Below are 22,511 nucleotides of genomic sequence, written 5' to 3' on the forward strand. Positions count from 1 at the left end.
CCATGGACTACAATGTTGATGAATGCAGACTATACCACTCTTGTTGATTCTATCACCACCTTGGAGCAAACAGGTGGTGAAACCGAGACCACCTTGGAGCAAACAAGTGGTGAAATTGTGGCCACCTTGGAGCAAACAGGTGGCGAAACTGAAGAGTCAGCCTTCGATCCCAAGCATCATCTCCGCGCAATGGCGATGCGTGCCACGAAGTTCTCCTTCGAGCCAGGACTCTCCCGTGCCACCAAATCTCGATGGGGATGTCGTGCCCATGGCTGCGGGACGACCGCTTCCTTCGTGAGTGGTGAGTCAGTAGCAGTACTATGTATTTTATCAATATACTGTGCCAGTGTTGTATTGACTAACAAATAACAAACAATGAATATATAGAGCTGTATTGTAAGAAATTACAGATTTTATAAAATGTTCACAAAATTAATATGGGATTGGGTTGCAAGCCCATATAGTGTAATTAGTTTGCAAGCCGATAGAGTGTAATTACTAATTAGTGATTAGGTTGCAGATACAGTCACTACTAGAAATTTGTAACTATCAAGATGTGAACCCTTAACTGGCATTGGAGAAACAACTACAGTCATGCTCGAGTTGTTTCTGTTTTGGGCTACTGAACATAGAAAATTATAATATGTAGAATTCACACAATGACAGTAGTTAAGCTTGAGCCATGTTTGTCTTGCCCTATGAAACACAGAAAATGATGCTTTTGTGAAAACAGAAAATGATGCCTGCGAAACCAGATCCTTTGGGACCATGAACAAATTTATTTTTGTGCGCTGTACTAGGTTATGTTGCAGAGGTATAACTAGGATGGCTTGTACCTTACTACCTCCATCCCGAAAGGAATGCAGTTTTGTCTATGCACCTCGACAAGCATTCCTTTTGGGATAGTGGTAGCTACAAGTAACGTCATTACGAGAGAGACAGAAAGAGAGCAAGAGAGATTTTATTGTGCTTCCACTATAAGATGCACTTGCTATCCTGAGAATGGTTAAATATGATCCACTCAAATGATCTTTTTCTCTTAGTACAATGTCTGAATAGTCGTGCCACCTTCCACCAATTCCCATGGTAGTTTTTAGAGGTTGGCTTTGTTGTTGTTACAGGTAATGATACATCTAATCCGTTGTTTGAATTAGTTAAGGCTTTTATTATGTTCTATACTTGTGTGCTCTTGTCTGTTTATTCTTTTGTGCTACTTTGTGCATTTTCTTTTAATCGGATATTGATGAGATAATTAAGTAAAGGAAGAAAGCTAGGATTTGCATCTCTTGTTGTTGCCAGTGTTTGTATGTTAATTTCATTTGCCTGTCTTCATATTGAATTTTCATGTTTGCTTGTTGAATTATGTACATACCAAATTTTTTTCTCCTAGCTAACTACACATTTAACTCTTAACTATGCTATATAATTGAACATAACCTCCCTAAAGGAAAATATAATGGATATACATTGACGTATAGACATAAATTCAATAAAGCAAACAATGATCAACAAGGGAATGATATTACCATTTCAACCACTAACAATGATGTTTCACAAAATTAACTATTTTGTTGATATGACAAAGGTTGTTCTTCTAAAACTTTTTATTTATATTTTTATAGTTGATCACCAACCAAGATTGTTTCTACATTCATATGGGAAATAAAATCATAGGTGTAACTGATAAAAGACTACAGTTGCTATCTGAAGAAAGTGGAGTATTTAGGCCATGTGTCTTAACGGCACTGGTTGGCTCAAGTAGTGTTGGAAGGACGACCCATCTTGATGTTTTAGCTGGTAGAAAAATAGGTGGATGTATTGAAGGTGATATCAAGATTTCTGGCCATAAGAACAAAGAACTTTTTCTAAGATAGCTGGTTATGTTGATCAAAATGATATACAGTCGCCACAAATAACAACTGAAGAGTCCTTGTGGTTTTTTTCAATCTTATGACTTTCGAAAGATATAAGTACAAAAACAAGACATGTATGACTTGTACTAACTCCTTTTAATCTAGGGGCAAGTGGTTATTTTAGATAATGCACACTTTGAGCTATTTTACAGGAATTTATCGAGGAGGTTATGGCTCTAGTAAAGCTTGATCAGCTGAGATATGCATTAGTAGGGAAGCAGGGTTCTACTGGGTTATCAACAGAGCAAAGGAAGCGTTTTACTAATTTTTCAAATTATGTTGCTTACTGTAGCAGATTGCTAGAGGTACCTTACTTTTTTTTCTTGTAAAAGAACTATTTTGTTTGTTGCTGAATCTCAATTTAGGGGGAATACTTCTGCAATATTTGCCCATGATATCATTAAATGTTTTTCTAATATACTTGTTCTCCACACAAGGCCCTTTTTATCTGATACTAATATTGTATCATCCAATGCAGGTAATTTCAATCTTTTGGAGGATCGTGCTTTTCTTTTGGATTTTGTCTTCAACTATCCTTGTAAGGGTTGTGTTCAGGTTGAGGTGTCCTGAATTATTTGGAGCTCATGGTTCTCTTTTTCTCTTCTTTTTCAGCATTAACCTTTAGATTTGTGTAATGGATTTCTGCAACATCAAGATTGATACTGGCAACTCCATTGATAAGACTGCATGCTCAAATAAAGCTTGGACCATGAAGTGAGATCGAGCTCATGGACAAGTAGCGATCATCTTTTATCCAATCTTAGTGTATTCCCAATAGAGCACATGTGAAGAAGAATATTTTGTTTGACTACTGTAAATGTTTAAGGCAATGGAAATTTACAAATCTGAAATAATCGTGGTATATGCATGTTATTTAAAGGAGACTTCGTCTGCAGTTTACTATTTCCTTCGGTTGCACACATGCGAGCTTACAAGTGCCACACTTATGGTTCTGGATTATGATCACATGAGGTGCAATACAAAAATTTAATATTGCATCTATGGTCTGAAATGTAACCTTTTCTTTGCCCCTATTTACATTAAATTATGTTCCATGTTCAGTTAGTGATGGCATAATCTGACTTTCCTACAATGTAGGGACTAAGGTTATGATAATTTGATGACTTTGAGAATCAATAGATTTTATTTTAAATTTGGTTCATGAGTGGTTTTAATGCCTCTTAAGTGGTTTTCATTAATAGGTGGTTGGATATGCAAGTTTTGCGATGATAGTTGTCGGGGACCACAATTAGTGGTACCCCCAAGACTCCTAAACTCGGCTGGTAACCACCATCAACACAAGCTGCAAAGGCCTGATGGGCGCAATACAGGTCAAGGCTCCATCCACTCAAGGGACACGATCTCGCCTCGCCCGAGCCCAGCCTCGGGCAGGAACAATAGACCCAGGTGGATTCACGCCTCACCCAAGGGCCTCCTCAAGCAACGGGCGCACCTTCGACTCATCCGAGGCCCAGCTCGGGCAGGCTTCACAGTGAAGCAACCTTGGCAGGTCGCCACGCCAACCGACCATATCGCAGGAGCATTTAATGCAAGGATCACCTGACACCTTATCCTGACGCGCGTTCCTCAGTCGACAGGGCCGAAGTGACCGCAGTCATGTCACCCCTCCACTGACTGACCTGACAGGAAAACATCGCCGCCTGCCCTGCTCCAACTGTTGTGCCACCCGCCAGGGTGAGGCTGACAGGAGCCGAGTCCAGCCTCAGGCGCCATAGGAAGCTCCGCCTCGCCCGACCCCAGGGCTCGGCCCCCGCCTCGACCTCGGAAGACGGTCTCCGCCTCGCCCGACCCCAGGGCTCGGACTCAACCTCGACCCCGGAAGATGGTCTTCGCCTCGCCCGACCCTAGGGCTCGGACTCAACCTCGACCTCGGAAGACGGTCTCCGCCTCACCCGACCCCAGGGCTCGGACCCAACCTCGACCTCGGAAGACGGTCTCCGCCTCGCCCGACCCCAGGGCTCGGACTCAGCCTCGACCTCGGAGGAGTCACCGCCTCGCCCGACCTTGGGCTCGGACCGACCACGCTACAAGGGGGTACATCATTACCCTACCCCTAGCTAGCTCAGGCTACGGGGAACAAGACCGGCGTCCCATCTGGCTCACCTCGGTAAACAAGTAATGATGGCACCCCGCGTGCTCCCATGACAACGGTGGTTCTCAGCCCCCTACGGAAGCAAGGAGACGTCAGCAAGGACCCGACAGCTGTGCTTCTACAGGGCTCAAACGCTCCTCCGACGGCCACGACATCACATGAACAGGGCACTAACACCTCTCCGACAACCACGTCGGCATGCACATAGGGCTTTGGCTCCTCTCTACCGAACATGTTAGCACGTTGCTACACCCCCATTGTACACCTGGACCCTCTCCTTACATCTATAAAAGGAAGGTCCAGGGCCCTCGTACGAGAAGGTGGCCGCACGGGAGAACGGGCTGACGGACAGGCTCTCTCTCTCTCCCTCACGAACGCTTGTAACCCCCTACTGCAAGCGCATCCGCCCTGGGCGCAGGATAACACGAGTCGCGGTTCCCTCCTTTTCCCCCCTTGTGTTCCATCTCGCGCCGACCCATCTGGGCTGGGACACGCAGCGACAATTTACTCGTCTGTCCAGGTATCCCCCGGGGTCGAAACGCCGACAGTTGGCGTGCCAGGTAGGGGCCTGCTGCGTGTTGACGAACAGCTTCCCGTCAAGCTCCAGATGGGTAGTCTCCAGCAACCTCTCCAGCCCGGGACGCTGCTCCGTTTCGGGAGTCTCGAGTTCATGTCCCTCGACGGCAGCTACAACATGGTATTCCTTCCTCCGCCGCGCGACAACGACAACGACGGCCGTCAGCCCGCCCGACGGCGGCGGAATCAACGACGTCTTCCCCACGTGGCGGAAGAACGGCATCCGGGTCTGTCCCGTCACCTTCCCCACCGCTGGAGGAGGAGGCGGGGCAACCATGGCCAAGCAGGAGGCGGCACCTCGTTGGCTGTCGAGCGAGTCGACGACGCCGGCGCCCCAGCGGGGGACACGTCGGGCGTTGACCTCGCGTCTGAGACGAAGACGAGCGTCGTTTCCCCGCAACACGCCAACCCCAAGCGGACGGATGACGCCAGCACGCTCGCGAATGACTTGCTGGGCGTTAGCCTCGTACCTGAGATAACGGTGCAGTCCGTCCCCGACGCGACTTCATCACCATCCGTCGATCAAGAGGTACCGTCCGTTTTCCACCCTGTGCCTTTTAGATTTAGCTTCGACCCACCAAGCGACCCCGCTTCGGTGGACGCTTTCATAAAGGCATATCCTAACCTTTCGGGGTACCATATGTGGTCAACCTGGGACCGACTGACGACCGTCTCGACCTACGAGCCCCCGGGTTCCGAGGAAGATGACGAGCCCGACTCTGGTTGGGATTTCTCCGGGCTTAGTAACCCCAGTTGGTGTCTCTTGCCTCGGTTACAATTGAGTTGTTCGCAAGAAAGAATGAAAGAAAGAAGCAATCCAAGCGCAAGAGCTCAAAAGAACACAACAAATCTCTCTCACTAATCACTAAAGCTTTGTGTGGAATTGGGAGAGGATTTGATCACTTGGGTGTGTCTAGAATTGAGTGCTAGAGCTCTTGTAAGTAGTTGGAAGGTGGAAAACTTGGATGACTTGAATGTGGGGTGGTTGGGGGTATTTATAACCCCAACCACCAAACTAGCCGTTTGGTGGAGGCTACTGTCGCATGGCGCACCGGACAGTCCGGTGCGCCACCAGATACTGTCCGGTGCGCTAGCCACGTCACCTGGCCGTTGGGTTCCGACCGTTGGAGCTCTGTCTTGTGGGCCCGCCTGGCTGTCCGGTGGCGCACCGGACAAGTCCTGTAGACTGTCCGGTGTGCCACCCCCGCGTGCTCTGTCCTCTGCGCGCGCAGGCGCGCATTTAATGCGTTGCAGTCGACCGTTACGCGCGAAGTAGTTGTTGCTCCGTTGGCTCACCGGACAGTCCAGTGTGCACCGGACATGTCCGGTGAATTTTAGCGGAGCGGATTCCCGAAGCTGGCGAGTTCAGAGTCGCTCTCTTGGGGCACGCGGACAGTCCGGTGAATTATAGCGAAACGCCTGAGAATTCCCGAAGGTGAAGAGTTCAGCTTGGAGTCCCCTGGTGCACCGGACACTGTCCGGTGGCACACCGGACAGTCCGGTGCGCCAGACCAGGGCACACTTCGGTTGTCCCTTGCTCTCTTTGTGTGAACCCATTCTTGGTCTTTTTATTGACTTATTGTGAACCTTTGGCACCTGTAGAACTTATAGACTAGAGCAAACTAGGTAGTCCAATTATTTGTGTTGGGCAATTCAACCACCAAAATCAATTAGGAAATAGGTGTAAGCCTAATTCCCTTTCAATCTCCCCCTTTTTGGTGATTGATGCCAACACAAACCAAAGCAAATATAGAAGTGCATAATTGAACTAGTTTGCATAATTGTAAGTGCAAATGTTACTTGGAATTGAGCCGATATAAATACTTATAAGATACGCATGGATGGTTTCTTTGTTTTTAACATTTTGGACCACGCTTGCACCACATGTTTTGTTTTTGCAAATAGTCAAAGGTAAATGAATAAGATTTTGAGAAGCATTTTCAAGATTTGAAATTTTCTCCCCTTGTTTCAAATGCTTTTCCTTTGACTAAACAAAACTCCCCCTCAATGAAATCCTCCTCTTAGTGTTCAAGAGGGTTTTAAGATATCAATTTTGAAAATACTACTTTCTCCCCCTTTTTAACACAATAAGATACCAATTTGAAAATCATTAGTTTTAAAATTAGGTGGTGGTGCGGTCCTTTTTCTTTGGGCTAACACTTTCTCCCCCTTTGGCATGAATCGCCAAAAACGGATATTTTGAGTGAAATATAAGCCCTTGGTAAAACTACTTTCTCCCCTTTGGCAAATAAAAACATGAGTGAAGATTATACCAAAGACGGAGAGTTGCTCGGAGCGACGGCGAAGGATGAGTTATGGAGTGGAGTGGAAGACTTTGTCTTCGCCGAAGACTCCATTTCCCTTTCAATACACCTATGACTTGTTTTGAAATATACTTGAAAACACATTAGTCATAGCATATGAAAGAGACATGATCAAAGGTATACTTATGAGCTATGTGTGCAAGACATCAAAAGAAATTTCTAGAATCAAGAATATTTAGCTCATGCCTAAGTTTGTTAAAAGTTTGTTCATCTAGTGGCTTGGTAAAGATATCGGCCAATTGTTCTTTAGTGTTAATGTAAGTAATCTCGATATCTCCCTTTTGTTGGTGATCCCTTAAGAAGTGATACTGAATGGCTATGTGTTTAGTGCGGCTATGCTCAACGGGATTATCCGCCATGCGGATTGCACTCTCATTATCACATAGAAGAGGAACTTTGGTTAATTTGTAACCATAGTCCCTAAGGGTTTGCCTCATCCAAAGCAATTGCGCACAACAATGGCCTGCGGCAATATACTCGGCTTTGGCGGTGGAAAGAGCTACGAAATTTTGCTTCTTTGAAGCCCAAGACACCAAGGATCTTCCCAAGAACTGGCAAGTCCCCGATGTGCTCTTTCTATTAATTTTACACCCCGCCCAATCGGCACCGAATAACCAATTAAATCAAATGTGGATCCCCTAGGATACCAAAGCCCAAACTTAGGAGTATAAACTAAATATCTCAAGATTTGTTTTACGGCCGTAAGGTGAGCTTCCTTAGGGTCGGCTTGGAATCTTGCACACATGCATACGGAAAGCATAATATCCGGTCGAGATGCACATAAATAGAGTAAATAGCCTATCATCGACCGGTATACCTTTTGATCGATGGATTTACCTCCCGTGTCGAGGTCGAGATGCCCATTGGTTCCCATGGGTGTCTTGATGGGCTTGGCATCCTTCATCCCAAACTTGTTTAGAATGTCTTGAATATACTTCGTTTGGCTAATGAAGGTGCCCTCTTGGAGTTGCTTCACTTGAAATCCTAAGAAGTACTTCAACTCCCCCATCATTGACATCTCGAATTTTTGTGTCATGATCCTACTAAATTCTTCACATGTAGATTCGTTAGTAGACCCAAATATAATATCATCAACATAAATTTGGCATACAAACAAATCATTGTCAAGAGTTTTAGTGAACAAAGTAGGATCGGCCTTTCCAACTTTGAAGCCATTAGTGATAAGAAAATCTCTTAGGCATTCATACCATGCTCTTGGGGCTTGCTTGAGCCCATAAAGCGCCTTAGAGAGTTTATACACATAGTTAGGGTACTCACTATCTTCAAAGTCGGGAGGTTGCTCAACATTGACCTCTTCTTTGATTGGTCCATTGAGGAAGGCACTCTTCACGTCCATTTGATAAAGCTTGAAGCCATGGTAAGTAACATAGGCTAATAATATATGAATTGACTCAAGCCTAGCCACGGGTGCATAGGTTTCACCAAAATCCAAACCTTCGACTTGGGCGTATCCCTTGGCCACAAGTCGAGCTTTGTTCCTTGTCACCACACCATGCTTGTCTTGCTTGTTGCGGAAGACCCATTTGGTTCCTACAACATTTTGATTAGGACGTGGAACCAAATGCCATACCTCATTCCTAGTGAAGTTGTTGAGCTCCTCTTGCATCGCCACCACCCAATCTGAATCTTGTAGTGCTTCCTCTACCCTGTGGGGCTCAATAGAGGAAACAAAAGAGTAATGCTCACAAAAATGTGCAACACGAGATCTAGTAGTTACCCCTTTATGAATATCGCCGAGGATGGTGTCGACGGGGTGATCTCGTTGGATTGCTTGGTGGACTGTTGGGTGTGGCGGTCTTGGTTCTTCATCCTCCTTGTCTTGATCATTTGCATCTCCTCCTTGATCATTGCCGTCATCTTGAGGTGGCTCGTTTTCTTGATCTTCTCCTTCATCAACTTGAGCCTCATCCTCATTTTGAGTTGGTGGAGATGCTTGCGTGGAGGAGGATGGTTGATCTTGTGCATTTGGAGGCTCTTCGGATTCCTTAGGACACACATCCCCAATGGACATGTTCCTTAGCGCGATGCACGGAGCCTCTTCATCACCTATCTCATCAAGATCAACTTGCTCTACTTGAGAGCCGTTAGTCTCATCAAACACAACGTCACAAGAAACTTCAACTTGTCCAGAGGACTTGTTAAAGACTCTATATGCCCTTGTGTTTGAATCATATCCTAGTAAAAAGCCTTCTACAGTCTTAGGAGCGAATTTAGATTTTCTACCTCTTTTAACAAGAATAAAGCATTTGCTACCAAAGACTCTAAAATATGAAATATTGGGCTTTTTACCGGTTAGGATTTCATATGATGTCTTCTTGAGGATTCAGTGTAGATATAATCGGTTGATGGCGTAGCAAGCGGTGTTGACCGCCTCGGCCCAAAACCGATCCGAAGTATTGTACTCATCAAGCATGGTTCTTGCCATGTCCAATAGAGTTCTATTCTTCCTCTCCACTACACCATTTTGTTGTGGGGTGTAGGCAGAAGAGAACTATCGGGGACCATAATTAGGGGTACCCCCAAGACTCCTAATCTCAGCTGGTAACCCCCATCAGCACAAAGCTGCAAAGGCCTGATGGGTGCGATTAAGTCAAGGCTCGGTCCACTCAAAGGACACGATCTCGCCTCGTCCGAACCCAGCCTCGGGCAAGGGCAGCCGACCCTGGAGGATTCACGTCTCGCCCGAGGGCCCCCTCAAGCGACGGACACACCTTCGGCTCGCCCGAGGCCCAGTCTTCGCCAAGAAGAAACCTTGGCCAGATCGCCACACCAACCGACCGTATCGCAGAAGCATTTAATGCAAGGATGGCCTGACACCTTATCCTGACGCGCGCCCCTCAGTCGACAGAGCCGAAATGACCGCAGTCACTTCGCTGCTCCACTGACCGGCCTGACAAGAGGACAGCGCCGCCTGCGTCGCTCCGACTGCTGTGCCACTCGACAGAGTGAGGCTGACAGCAGCCAAGTCCGGCCTCGGGCGCCATAGGAAGCTCCGCCTCGCCCGACCCCAGGGCTCGGACTCAGCCCTGGTTTCGACCGATGGTCTCCGCCTCGCCCGACCCAGGGGCTCGGACTCAACCTCGACCTCGGAAGACAGACTCGACCTCGACCTCGGAGGAGCCTCCGCCTCGCCCGACCCAGGGCTCGGATCGACCACGTCACAGGAGGGGCCATCATTACCCTACCCCTAGCTAGATCTGGCTACGGGGAACAAGACCGACGTCCCATCTGGCTCGCCTCGGTAAACAAATAATGATGGCGCTCCGCGTGCTCCATGACGACGGCGGCTCTCAACCCCTTACGTGTAACACCCTGAATTTTGGGGCATAAAAATTTCTTTGATTTATACTCAAAATTCAGGTGTTATCCTCTCTTTTCCTATCCCTTTATTCTTTTTCTAAAAGAGTAGAATTATTTTGTTTAGGCATGTATTAAATTTGCAAGTAAAACTCTATGGGAATTATGGTTGCTGCATCACATGCTGGAGCATCTATTTTTTGTATGATGAATTATTTTGGTGTGAATCCATTTAATCTTGTGAAGCATGTTTGAATTTAAATTCAAAAACTAAAACTAAATTCAAATATAAAAAAAGGAAAACACATTCCCTCTCCCTCCTACAGCCTTTCGGCCCAACTGCGCCTGCGCGCGGAGATGCCTGTGCTCGGCCTCGCGCCCGCCATGTCTCTTCACCTGAGGGGTTCACCTGTGCACAGCCACACTCGCGCACGCGGACGCGCATGCTACGGGCCCTGCCCGTCAGCCGCCGTGCCCACCGTTTCGCTGAGCCGTGGGACCTGCACGTCACCTCCTCCCCTCTCCTCCCGTAACCGCTCCTCTGCTCGCGTCGGCGTGGGCGCACCCACGTCATGCGGACTCTGGCAACTACATGCCCTCGACGCTTTGTTTAAACCCCCAGAACACCCACTCGATCTCCACTCCTCTCCAAACCGTGCTCCACTTCCCCCCCCCCCCCCCCCCCCCCACGCTCCTGCTCGCACCGCACCGCGCTCGGAGAACAGCCTGCAAGTTGGAGCTCCACCGCGCCGCCACGCCAAGCCGGCTCTGCGTCGCGCTTGGAGCACCGTCAGTCGCCGCACGTCACTTGCTCCGGCCACTCCCGTCTCTGGCAGCCGCGTGCCAGCACCGGCCCGTTCGCCGAAGTCCAGCCGTGTGTTGGCTGGCGAGCCCCGCCGGCTTCCGTGCTCCATCCGCTGCGCCGCTCGATGCGCCCAGCCGGCACGTCACCTCCGGCGAGCGCCCACGGTTGACGCTGCCACACCCGTCCCGTCCGCGCGCTGAAGAGTCGACGCCCGCGTCTTCCTCTACCCGAGGGAGCCCCACTCGAGCTTCATTCATAGGTGAGAATTCAAGTGCATCTCGTCTTCCCCGCTGCACCATGCGACACCGCCGCCGCGCGAGCTGCCGCCTCACATGCGGGAGCGCCTGACGCCATGCTGGACAGCACTCGAGCCTGGAGCTGCCGCGCAGCCCTGGTCGCCGGCGTACGACCCCGGCCAGCAAGCCCCTAGCCCCCATGCGCGTGTCGTACGAAGAAGAAACGAGAAAACTGCCCTGGGCCACGATCTCAATATCTCATGCATAGCGTGCGAGAGGCCTCCAGCCCTCCGCGATCTCATGCATGGCTGCATGCAGCCGGCAAATGGAAACCTATCCCCCTCATAATGGATCTTGGTCTTTCTGTGATAACTTTTCATGTGGCCTTTCGTGTGGTCGGTCTCTAGCCAATACGAATTAGCCACGTTACCAAACAACCGCAGCCCCAGTCCTTTTGCGCAAAGCTCCCGTACACTTTCAGAATTAATATACTATTTTCCGAGTCTTGTGAAAATTATTTGCTAGACCTCAAAGTATATGGCTAATTATGAATAGGCCACCGGTTTATTAAATATCCATATCTTTTGCGTCAAAAGTTCGCTTTAGTCCGTTTCCAGTTGCGTTGGTTTCATAGTAATGTTGTCTATGCGCTAATAATATTATTTATTCATGTCACACGTTTTAAATAATTTATTAAATACTTGTTTAACTAATGTTTATTAAATTGGTGTTCTAATTAAAATTTATCTAGTGTTTCTAACTTGCCCTTTATAAATAAATGTTAATATGACTAATGCCAACTTAAATGCTTTTGATTTAATTCTTGGTTAGTGTAATCGCGATGTGTTTAGCAGTTCTCATATGTCGCGTCATTAATAATCCGTGAATTGTTATTTTATTCAATATAGTATGCGTCGTAAACCAGTTTCGACTCATTTCCGCCGTGTCAACTTTGTAATAATGTCGACTACGTGTTAGTAACATTATTTTATCACGACACAGGTTTTAATAATTAATTAATAATTTATTTGTCTGACAGATATTAAAATGACAATCTAATTAAAACTAATTTATGGTTTTAATTTAAGCTTTACAAATACCTGCATATGTGGTTATACTCATTCAAATGTTTTTGAATTAATACTTGTTCAGTATAAACACGACATCTATTTAGTATTTCTCGCGTGTCGCGCGCGCTGTTTCGCACGTGGTCACGTGCTGATTCGCGCGTCGTTCGCGCTTGCCACGCGCGTTGTTTCGTGCGTCGTCCGCGCGTTGTTCGCGTGTGTCGTCGCGCTCACGCGTTGTCTGCACGTGTCGCGCGTGCAGATTACGTGCGCCGCCGCGCGTCGTCTGCGCGCTAAGTCACGTGTGTCCGCGTATCGTTCGCACGTGCCGTCCGCGCGCAGTCACGCTGTTTCGCGCGCGTCGCGCGCCTTGTCGCGCATCGTTAATTCACCTCGCTTAGAATCGCTCGTATTAATTAATTTACTCATTTAACCGACAGCTGTTAGCGTAGCAGATTAACCGGAACTAAGTAATAGCTCTAATTCACATTTGATAAATGTCGATTAATGTGTTTATGACGAGTTAAATATTCTAGTTCATATTCATATAACAAAAACGCGATAACATCTCGACCGTCCCCGATGGTTGCGTTTCTTTTTCTCGCGTGACCGTAGAAGCGAGCCCTATTTCATATTGCATGCTTTTATAATGTTTTCCCTTGTATGGTATAATGTGCTTATGCATGTATATTTGTTTGCTCGTGCCTGTTCATGTTGGATATACGTCACGAATAGAACGCGATCCATTCCCGGGCTTCAGTGAATCGACGATCAAGTGTGGGTGATCCCTAGATCGTGCTCTTCGAGTTCTACAAGGTTGAAGACCCTGAGCATCTGTTTTGTGAAGGCAAGTGTCCTTTGACCTATTATGTCCCATTTACTTTATAATTCATCAACCCGCATACCATGATCAACCTAAGGATTGACTAGCTTTGTATTTACCTTGTCCTTGCTTACCTTTTGGGTTATTATGGTTAGCATTTTGCTATGGCCTTAACTTAATCAATGAACATGATGTGACTATTTATGATACGATACTGTTATCCTGATTATATTGTTGATCTTGTGATACTCTAGGGGGCTCAGGCTGTTTCCTGAGTACCTCTCCGTAAGGACCTGTTCGTCGAGAGACCACCCGGGATAACAGTGCAACCATGAGGGTGGAATGGGGTGCCCTTAGCTAATTAATTAGAGGAACTAGAAGTGTAGTTGCTTCGCCGTCGTGCCGTCAATGGGGTCCAGGCACAGTGCTTGCTCTGCCGAGGCTGAGTGCCGAGGTTCTTTCGTTTTGTTTTTTAGTCACCCTCCTGCGGGGAGAGGTACTGTGTTTATCAAACTGGAGAAACCTAACGGGCAGCTATGACCTCTAGGGAATCTTTGTAAAGGCTTCGTAGTGAATCCCTGGCCATTCACCTTGGGAGTGAATAAGGGTCTTGCAAGCCCGGGCTAGAGAGGGAATCACGGCTCATGGGTAAAGTGTGCGACCTCTGCAGAGGGTAGTGAAACTGATATATCAGCCGTGCTCACGGTTAAGAGCGGCCTTGGGATCCTCTTTGATTAGAGTTACAGATGATTTGAGATATGATGATTATAGATGATCTGAGATATAATGATTACAGATGATGATGATGGTTCTATTAATGATGATTCTGACTATGGATTTATGGTATTTCCTCTATGAGGAGGTGCTCTCTGGGATAATAATTGGGGACTGTTGATAAAACTTGGCTCATATTAATGAATAAAACTTGACAAAGTAAAAGCAACATGCTATCAGCCTAACCCCACATAAAGCTAGTCCACCTCAGCCAAACGGGACATTTGCTGAGTACGTTGATGTGTACTCACCCTTGCTTTCACAAACACCAGGTTGCCTTTGGTGCAACCTATGCTCAGGTAAAGAAGAAGAAGGCGTCGATGTGGATCTCTAGGAGTTCTAGGACTTCGTCGAGTTCAAGGATTAGGCTAGCGACCACCCCCAGTCAGCTGCCTGTGGTGGGTTTATTTACGTTGGCTACGTTTCTATTATGTGCACTTTGATATATATTATGTTAATGACTCTCGTCTGTAATAATATTACTTACTCTTTATGATTATTCGAAGCATTATGCTATGATGAGTCATTTATGTAATCGCTGTGTACGTGAGTTCTGATCCTGGCACGTACATGGTTCGCATTCGGTTTGCCTTCTGAAACCGGGTGTGACATAAGTGGTATCAAAGCCTTGCTGACTGTAGGATTGCTGACCTAGAGTAGCATTGGCCGTTTTAAGGTCTTATTGACTATTACTTCACCTCATCCTTGATGCTGCTTCAAAATATTAGTCACTTCGACTAATTCTATGTTATGCTCCTATATATCACCTTGCTAAAAGTATTTTACTCTAGTATTGTCTATGCTCTACTTATTTATTCTATTAGATCTGCTCTTACTCTTGTGCTTGCAACATATTTGTAGATGCCCCCTGACCATAACCTTCTTGTCTTTTGGGATTCTTTTCTCTTCCATCATTAAATTGCTACCATTTGACAATCTCTATTCCTTTGGTATTGACATGCTCGTATCCTTGGACTCTTCAATACCCTTATCTCTTAATTCAAATACTTACCTCTGAATCTATGCTGCCTATTTATACATTTCAGTTTATATGTCCATGACCTTCTTGTCTTCTAAGATCCTTTCCTATTCTGTTGTTATGTCGCCACCTTTCGGTAATTTCTATTCTCTTGGTCTGGGTATGCTTGTATCCTTGGAATCTTACATACTCTTATCCTTTTTATATGCTTACCTTTATACCCCAATATCTATTTAAAACATTTCAGTTTACATGCCTTGACCACCCTTGTTTCTCGATGATCCATGAGCGATCATTTTATTTCGTACATCCTTGGTGATCTGCTTGTTTCCTCATAACTTCCCTCGGTAATGAATTTTCACTTCAACTGTTTTGTTGAAACCTTACATATTTTGCCCTTGATTGTTTCATCTACTCCGCCACTTTGCAAGTCTCGTCTTGACTTCACCCTTTGCTATGCTTTTGTTTGTTATCACCTTTACCTTCGTCGTCTCTTGATCTTACCTTGATGCTTATCTTATGCCTGCTCTTTAAAATCTCCTCTCTTCCATCTCAAGTTGAGAGTGGTGTTTTACTTATCCCACCCTTGGCTATATCCTCTCCTTTACAGCGTGCAAGTCTTGTCTTAACTCCATCCTTTGTTGTACTCATACCCTTGGTTCTTGTACACCTTCACCTCTTCTCTTACACCCTGGTCGGTTATCGCCTTTAACCCTTGTAATATCTATATCTTTACCTTGATGCTTACTTTGAACCTACCCTTTAAAGCCTCCTCTTTTCCATCCTAGTTCGAGGGTGGTGCTTTACCTACCTCACCTTTGATTGTTTCCTTTTCTTTGTCATCTTGCAAGTTTTGTCTTAACTCCATCATTTATTGTGCGTTTGTCTGTTATCACCTTTAACCCTTGTCATCTCTCAATCTTTATCTTAATGCTTATCTTGTACCTGCATTTTAAAAGCCTCCTCTCTCCCATTTTAGTTTGAGAGTGTTGTTTTACCTATCTCGCCCTTGGTTGTCCCCCTGCCACTTTGCATGTCTTGCTTCAGTTCCAACCTTGGTCGTGCTCATGCTCCTGTCTCATATGTCTTGTTCTTCTCCTCGTCTTTCGATGACCTTAGAGGGTAGTTTTTCCCTTTTAAAAAAAGACCACCATTTAGTTAAAAGGAACGTGCAGCAACGAGATGATTGTTGTGGTGTGCTTGTGTTGTTTGTCTTTGTGTTATGGCTGATTTCCTTCTTTGTGATGAGTGTTGATGCGTTGTGGCCATTTGCCCACAATGGCATCAGTTTAATAGGTGAGTGCAACATAGTTAGGTAGTTGGGTTCTCTTTTCCTGTTCTCTCTCTCTCTTTAATCTGTCTATGCTTACCCTTTTCTCTCTATCCTCTCCTCTTGCACCCGCTCAGTTAGCAGCCTCCAGAATAGTTCCTGCAGATAGCATTGCAAGTGGTGATGAACACAACACAACCTCCAGCTCCTCTAAATCGGTCAAGATCAGTGTCGGCAGCGTCTCCATCAAGTGCTTGGTAACAATACTCCTGTTAAGGGGGTTAGCGGTGAACCCTGATGATGGCAATGCAGTCAACATCATCTAACAAGATCAAAGTGGCACAGTGAAAGTGTGGTTGGCCCTAACCCACATGTCCTAGGATCCTCAAGGATGTCTCAGTTGGTCGTGAGCATCTGAAGGTCAAAGCAACCAGCCCGCGAGTTAAGCCGACAGAGTCAAAGTTGAATCGAAGAAGCTATGAACAATTGATGAACCAATCTTGGTTTTCTTTCTAACTTCTTCTTGAATCTCGGGGCGAGATTCTGTTAAGGGGGTTAGGTTTGTAACACCCTGAATTTTGGGGCATAAAAATTTCTTTGATTTATACTCAAAATTCAGGTGTTATCCTCTCTTTTCCTATCCCTTTATTCTTTTTCTAAAAGAGTAGAATTATTTTGTTTAGGCATGTATTAACTTTGCAAGTAAAACTCTATGGGAATTATGGTTGCTGCATCACATGCTGGAGCATCTATTTTTTGTATGATGAATTATTTTGGTGTGAATCCATTTAATCTTGTGAAGCATGTTTGAATTTAAATTCAAAAACTAAAACTAAATTCAAATATAAAAAAAGGAAAACACATTCCCTCTCCATCCTACAGCCTTTCGGCCCAACTGCGCCTGCGCGGAGATGCCTGTGCTCGGCCTCGCGCCCGCCATGTCTCTGCACCTGAGGGGTTCACCTGTGCACAGCCACACTCGCGCACGCGGACGCGCATGCTACGGGCCCTGCCCGTCAGCCGCCATGCCCACCGTTTCGCTGAGCCGTGGGACCTGCACGTCACCTCCTCCCCTCTCCTCCCGTAACCGCTCCTCTGCTCGCGTCGGCGTGGGCGCACCCACGTCATGCGGACTCTGGCAACTACATGCCCTCGACGCTTTGTTTAAACCCCCAGAACACCCACTCGATCTCCACTCCTCTCCAAACCGTGCTCCACTTCCCCCCCCCCCCACGCTCCTGCTCGCACCGCACCGCGCTCGGAGAACAGCCTGCAAGTTGGAGCTCCACCGCGCCGCCACGCCAAGCCGGCTCTGCGTCGCGCTTGGAGCACCGTCAGTCGCCGCACGTCACTTGCTCCGGCCACTCCCGTCTCTGGCAGCCGCGTGCCAGCACCGGCCCGTTCGCCGAAGTCCAGCCGTGTGTTGGCTGGCGAGCCCCGTCGGCTTCCGTGCTCCATCCGCTGCGCCGCTCGATGCGCCCAGCCGACACGTCACCTCCGGCGAGCGCCCACGGTTGACGCTGCCACACCCGTCCCGTCCGCGCGCTGAAGAGTCGACGCCCGCGTCTTCCTCTACCCGAGGGAGCCCCGCTCGAGCTTCATTCATAGGTGAGAATTCAAGCGCATCTCGTCTTCCCCGCTGCACCATGCGACACCGCCGCCGCGCGAGCTGCCGCCTCACATGCGGGAGCGCCTGACGCCATGCTGGCCAGCACTCGAGCCTGGAGCTGCCGCGCAGCCCTGGTCGCCGGCGTACGACCCCGGCCAGCAAGCCCCTAGCCCCCATGCGCGTGTCGTACGAAGAAGAAACGAGAAAACTGCCCTGGGCCACGATCTCAATATCTCATGCATAGCGTGCGAGAGGCCTCCAGCCCTCCGCGATCTCATGCATGGCTGCATGCAGCCGACAAATGGAAACCTGTCCCCCCTCATAATGGATCTTGGTCTTTCTGTGATAACTTTTCATGTGGCCTTTCGTGTGGTCGGTCTCTAGCCAATACGAATTAGCCATGTTACCAAACAACCGCAGCCCCAGTCCTTTTGCACAAAGCTCCCGTACACTTTCAGAATTAATATACTATTTTCCGAGTCTTGTGAAAATTATTTGCTAGACCTCAAAGTATATGGCTAATTATGAATAGGCCACCGGTTTATTAAATATCCATATCTTTTGCGTCAAAAGTTCGCTTTAGTCCGTTTCCAGTTGCGTTGGTTTCATAGTAATGTTGTCTATGCGCTAATAATATTATTTATTCATGTCACACATTTTAAATAATTTATTAAATACTTGTTTAACTAATGTTTATTAAATTGGTGTTCTAATTAAAATTTATCTAGTGTTTCTAACTTGCCCTTTATAAATAAATGTTAATATGACTAATGCCAACTTAAATGCTTTTGATTTAATTCTTGGTTAGTGTAATCGCGATGTGTTTAGCAGTTCTCATATGTCGCGTCATTAATAATCCGTGAATTGTTATTTTATTCAATATAGTATGCGTCGTAAACCGGTTTCGACTCATTTCCGCCGTGTCAACTTTGTAATAATGTCGACTACGTGTTAGTAACATTATTTTATCACGACACAGGTTTTAATAATTAATTAATAATTTATTTGTCTGACAGATATTAAAATGACAATCTAATTAAAACTAATTTATGGTTTTAATTTAAGCTTTACAAATACCTGCATATGTGGTTATACTCATTCAAATGTTTTTGAATTAATACTTGTTCAGTATAAACACGACATCTATTTAGTATTTCTCGCGTGTCGCGCGCGCTGTTTCGCACGTGGTCACGTGCTGATTCGCGCGTCGTTCGCGCTTGCCACGCGCGTTGTTTCGTGCGTCGTCCGCGCGTTGTTCGCGTGCGTCGTCGCGCTCACGCGTTGTCTGCACGTGTCGCGCGTGCAGATTACGTGCGCCGCCGCGCGTCGTCCGCGCGCTAAGTCACGTGTGTCCGCGTATCGTTCGCACGTGCCGTCCGCGCGCAGTCACGCTGTTTCGCGCGCGCCGCGCGCCTTGTCGCGCATCGTTAATTCACCTCGCTTAGAATCGCTCGTATTAATTAATTTACTCATTTAACCGACAGCTGTTAGCGTAGCAGATTAACTGGAACTAAGTAATAGCTCTAATTCACATTTGATAAATGTCGATTAATGTGTTTATGACGGGTTAAATATTCTAGTTCATATTCATATAACACAAACGCGATAACATCTCGACCGTCCCCGATGGTTGCGTTTCTTTTTCTCGCGTGACCGTAGAAGCGAGCCCTATTTCATATTGCATGCTTTTATAATGTTTTCCCTTGTATGGTATAATGTGCTTATGCATGTATATTTGTTTGCTCGTGCCTGTTCATGTTGGATACACGTCACGAATAGAACGCGATCCATTCCCGGGCTTCAGTGAATCGACGATCAAGTGTGGGTGATCCCTAGATCGTGCTCTTCGAGTTCTACAAGGTTGAAGACCCTGAGCATCTGTTTTGTGAAGGCAAGTGTCCTTTGACCTATTATGTCCCATTTACTTTATAATTCATCAACCCGCATACCATGATCAACCTAAGGATTGACTAGCTTTGTATTTACCTTGTCCTTGCTTACCTTTTGGGTTATTATGGTTAGCATTTTGCTATGGCCTTAACTTAATCAATGAACATGATGTGACTATTTATGATACGATACTGTTATCCTGATTATATTGTTGATCTTGTGATACTCTAGGGGGCTCAGGCTGTTTCCTGAGTACCTCTCCATAAGGACCTGTTCGTCGAGAGACCACCCGGGATAACAGTGCAACCATGAGGGTGGAATGGGGTGCCCTTAGCTAATTAATTAGAGGAACTAGAAGTGTAGTTGCTTCGCCGTCGTGCCGTCAATGGGGTCCAGGCATAGTGCTTGCTCTGCCGAGGCTGAGTGCCGAGGTTCTTTCGTTTTGTTTTTTAGTCACCCTCCTGCGGGGAGAGGTACTGTGTTTATCAAACTGGAGAAACCTAACGGGCAGCTATGACCTCTAGGGAATCTTTGTAAAGGCTTCGTAGTGAATCCCTGGCCATTCACCTTGGGAGTGAATAAGGGTCTTGCAAGCCCGGGCTAGAGAGGGAATCACGGCTCATGGGTAAAGTGTGCGACCTCTGCAGAGGGTAGTGAAACTGATATATCAGCCGTGCTCACGGTTAAGAGCGGCCTTGGGATCCTCTTTGATTAGAGTTACAGATGATTTGAGATATGATGATTATAGATGATCTGAGATATAATGATTACATATGATGATGATGGTTCTATTAATGATGATTCTGACTATGGATTTATGGTATTTCCTCTATGAGGAGGTGCTCTCTGGGATAATAATTGGGGACTGTTGATAAAACTTGGCTCATATTAATGAATAAAACTTGACAAAGTAAAAGCAACATGCTATCAGCCTAACCCCACATAAAGCTAGTCCACCTCAGCCAAACGGGACATTTGCTGAGTACGTTGATGTGTACTCACCCTTGCTTTCACAAACACCAGGTTGCCTTTGGTGCAACCTATGCTCAGGTAAAGAAGAAGAAGGCGTCGATGTGGATCTCTAGGAGTTCTAGGACTTCGTCGAGTTCAAGGATTAGGCTAGCGACCACCCCCAGTCAGCTGCCTGTGGTGGGTTTATGTCACACCCGGTTTTAGAAGGCAAACCGAATGCGAACCATGTACGTGCCAGGATCAGTTATTCACGTACACAGCAGTTACATAATATGGACATCATCACACAGTGCTCAAAATAGTATTAATAAGGGAAATAGTCGATTACATCATACGTCTGAGACGTCCATATAGTTCTTACAATAAATCAAAGTGCGGAAAAGAAACGTAGATAACGCGGCCTTCACAGGCAGCCGACTGGGGGTTGCCGCTAACCCACACCTAGAACTCGTCGTAATCTTGGAACTCCTGGAAGTCTCCTTCCACAGCTTCATCTTCGCCTGAGCAGTGGTTGCAATGCTGACAACCTGGGGGGGGGGGGGGTTTGGTGTGTAGAGCAAGGGTGAGTACACATCAACATACTCAGCAAGTATCCTGTTTGGCTGTAGTGGACTAGCTTTATGTGGGGATAAGTCAAGCAGTTGCTTTTAGTTGGTCAGATTATTATTTACTAGTAGAAAGCCAAGTTTTAGCATTAACCCAAGTTATTAACCCGATGTACCCTATCCAAACGGAAAGAATACCACTTACCAGCACCATAGTCATAACCAAAACCATCAATCTCATAACCACCTGTACCACAATGTCTCTGATCAAGTACCACTAATCACTGGAGCTCCCTTGGCCGCTCATAACCGCGAGCACGGCTGATATATCAGTTTTCAAACACTCTGCAGAGGTTGTGCACTTTACCCATAAGCCGTGATTCCCTCTTGCCTCGGGCCGATCAAACCCTTAAACACTACCAAGGTGAATAGGCAGGGTTTCACTACGTAGCCTTTACAAAGATTCCCCGGGGCTGTAGTCACCCGTTAGGTTTCCTAAATGCACCGCACTCCTCCCCAAGGGGCGAACCCAAACTTGGCAGAGCGAGCCGCATACACCGAGCCCCATTGGCGGCACGACGGCTAAGTGAACTACATCCCGGATCCTCTAATTATTCAGCTAAGGGCACCCCATTCCACCCTCATGGTTGCACTGTTTTCCCGGGCGGTCATCCATAGAACAGGTCCTTACGGAGAGGCACTCGAGAAACCGCTCGAGCCCCCTTGAATACCACAAGTACAACATCATAATAAGAGAAGGGAAAACAGCGTATCATAGATAATCTCATCATGTTCATTGATTAGAGTTGAGCAATAGCATAAAGCTAAACAGTAATAATCCAACCCAAATAGGTAAACAAGGACATGGATAACAAAAGCTAGTCAATCCTTAGGTATAAAGGTGTAATGCGGGAGGTGAATTAAATAATGAATAGGACGGAGATAGGTCAAAGGACACTTGCCTCCACCAAACGACTGCTGCTCAGGGGCTTCTCCTGCGGGTTCCTCGGGCTCTTCGACCGAATCGTTCTCTATGCGATTGCAAACATACATACATCCACATATTTAATACAAAAGAACAGTACACCATACAAGGAAACAAATAAAGCGAATATGCATCAAGTATGACATTCGATATCGCATTTGTTATGGTTAGAAAGAAACGGGAAAGGGTCTCGCAGGGGGTTAAATCTTATGCACTAACGATCAATTACAATTGGTTCTTAACAAAAGAATTCTGTCATATGCACTAGTGGGAACCTAATCATTTTAAGTTGATCAACATCGCACGAGATAA

The sequence above is a fragment of the Zea mays genome, chromosome 8 (assembly GCF_902167145.1).
Source record: "Zea mays cultivar B73 chromosome 8, Zm-B73-REFERENCE-NAM-5.0, whole genome shotgun sequence".
Classification (NCBI taxonomy): domain Eukaryota; kingdom Viridiplantae; phylum Streptophyta; class Magnoliopsida; order Poales; family Poaceae; genus Zea; species Zea mays.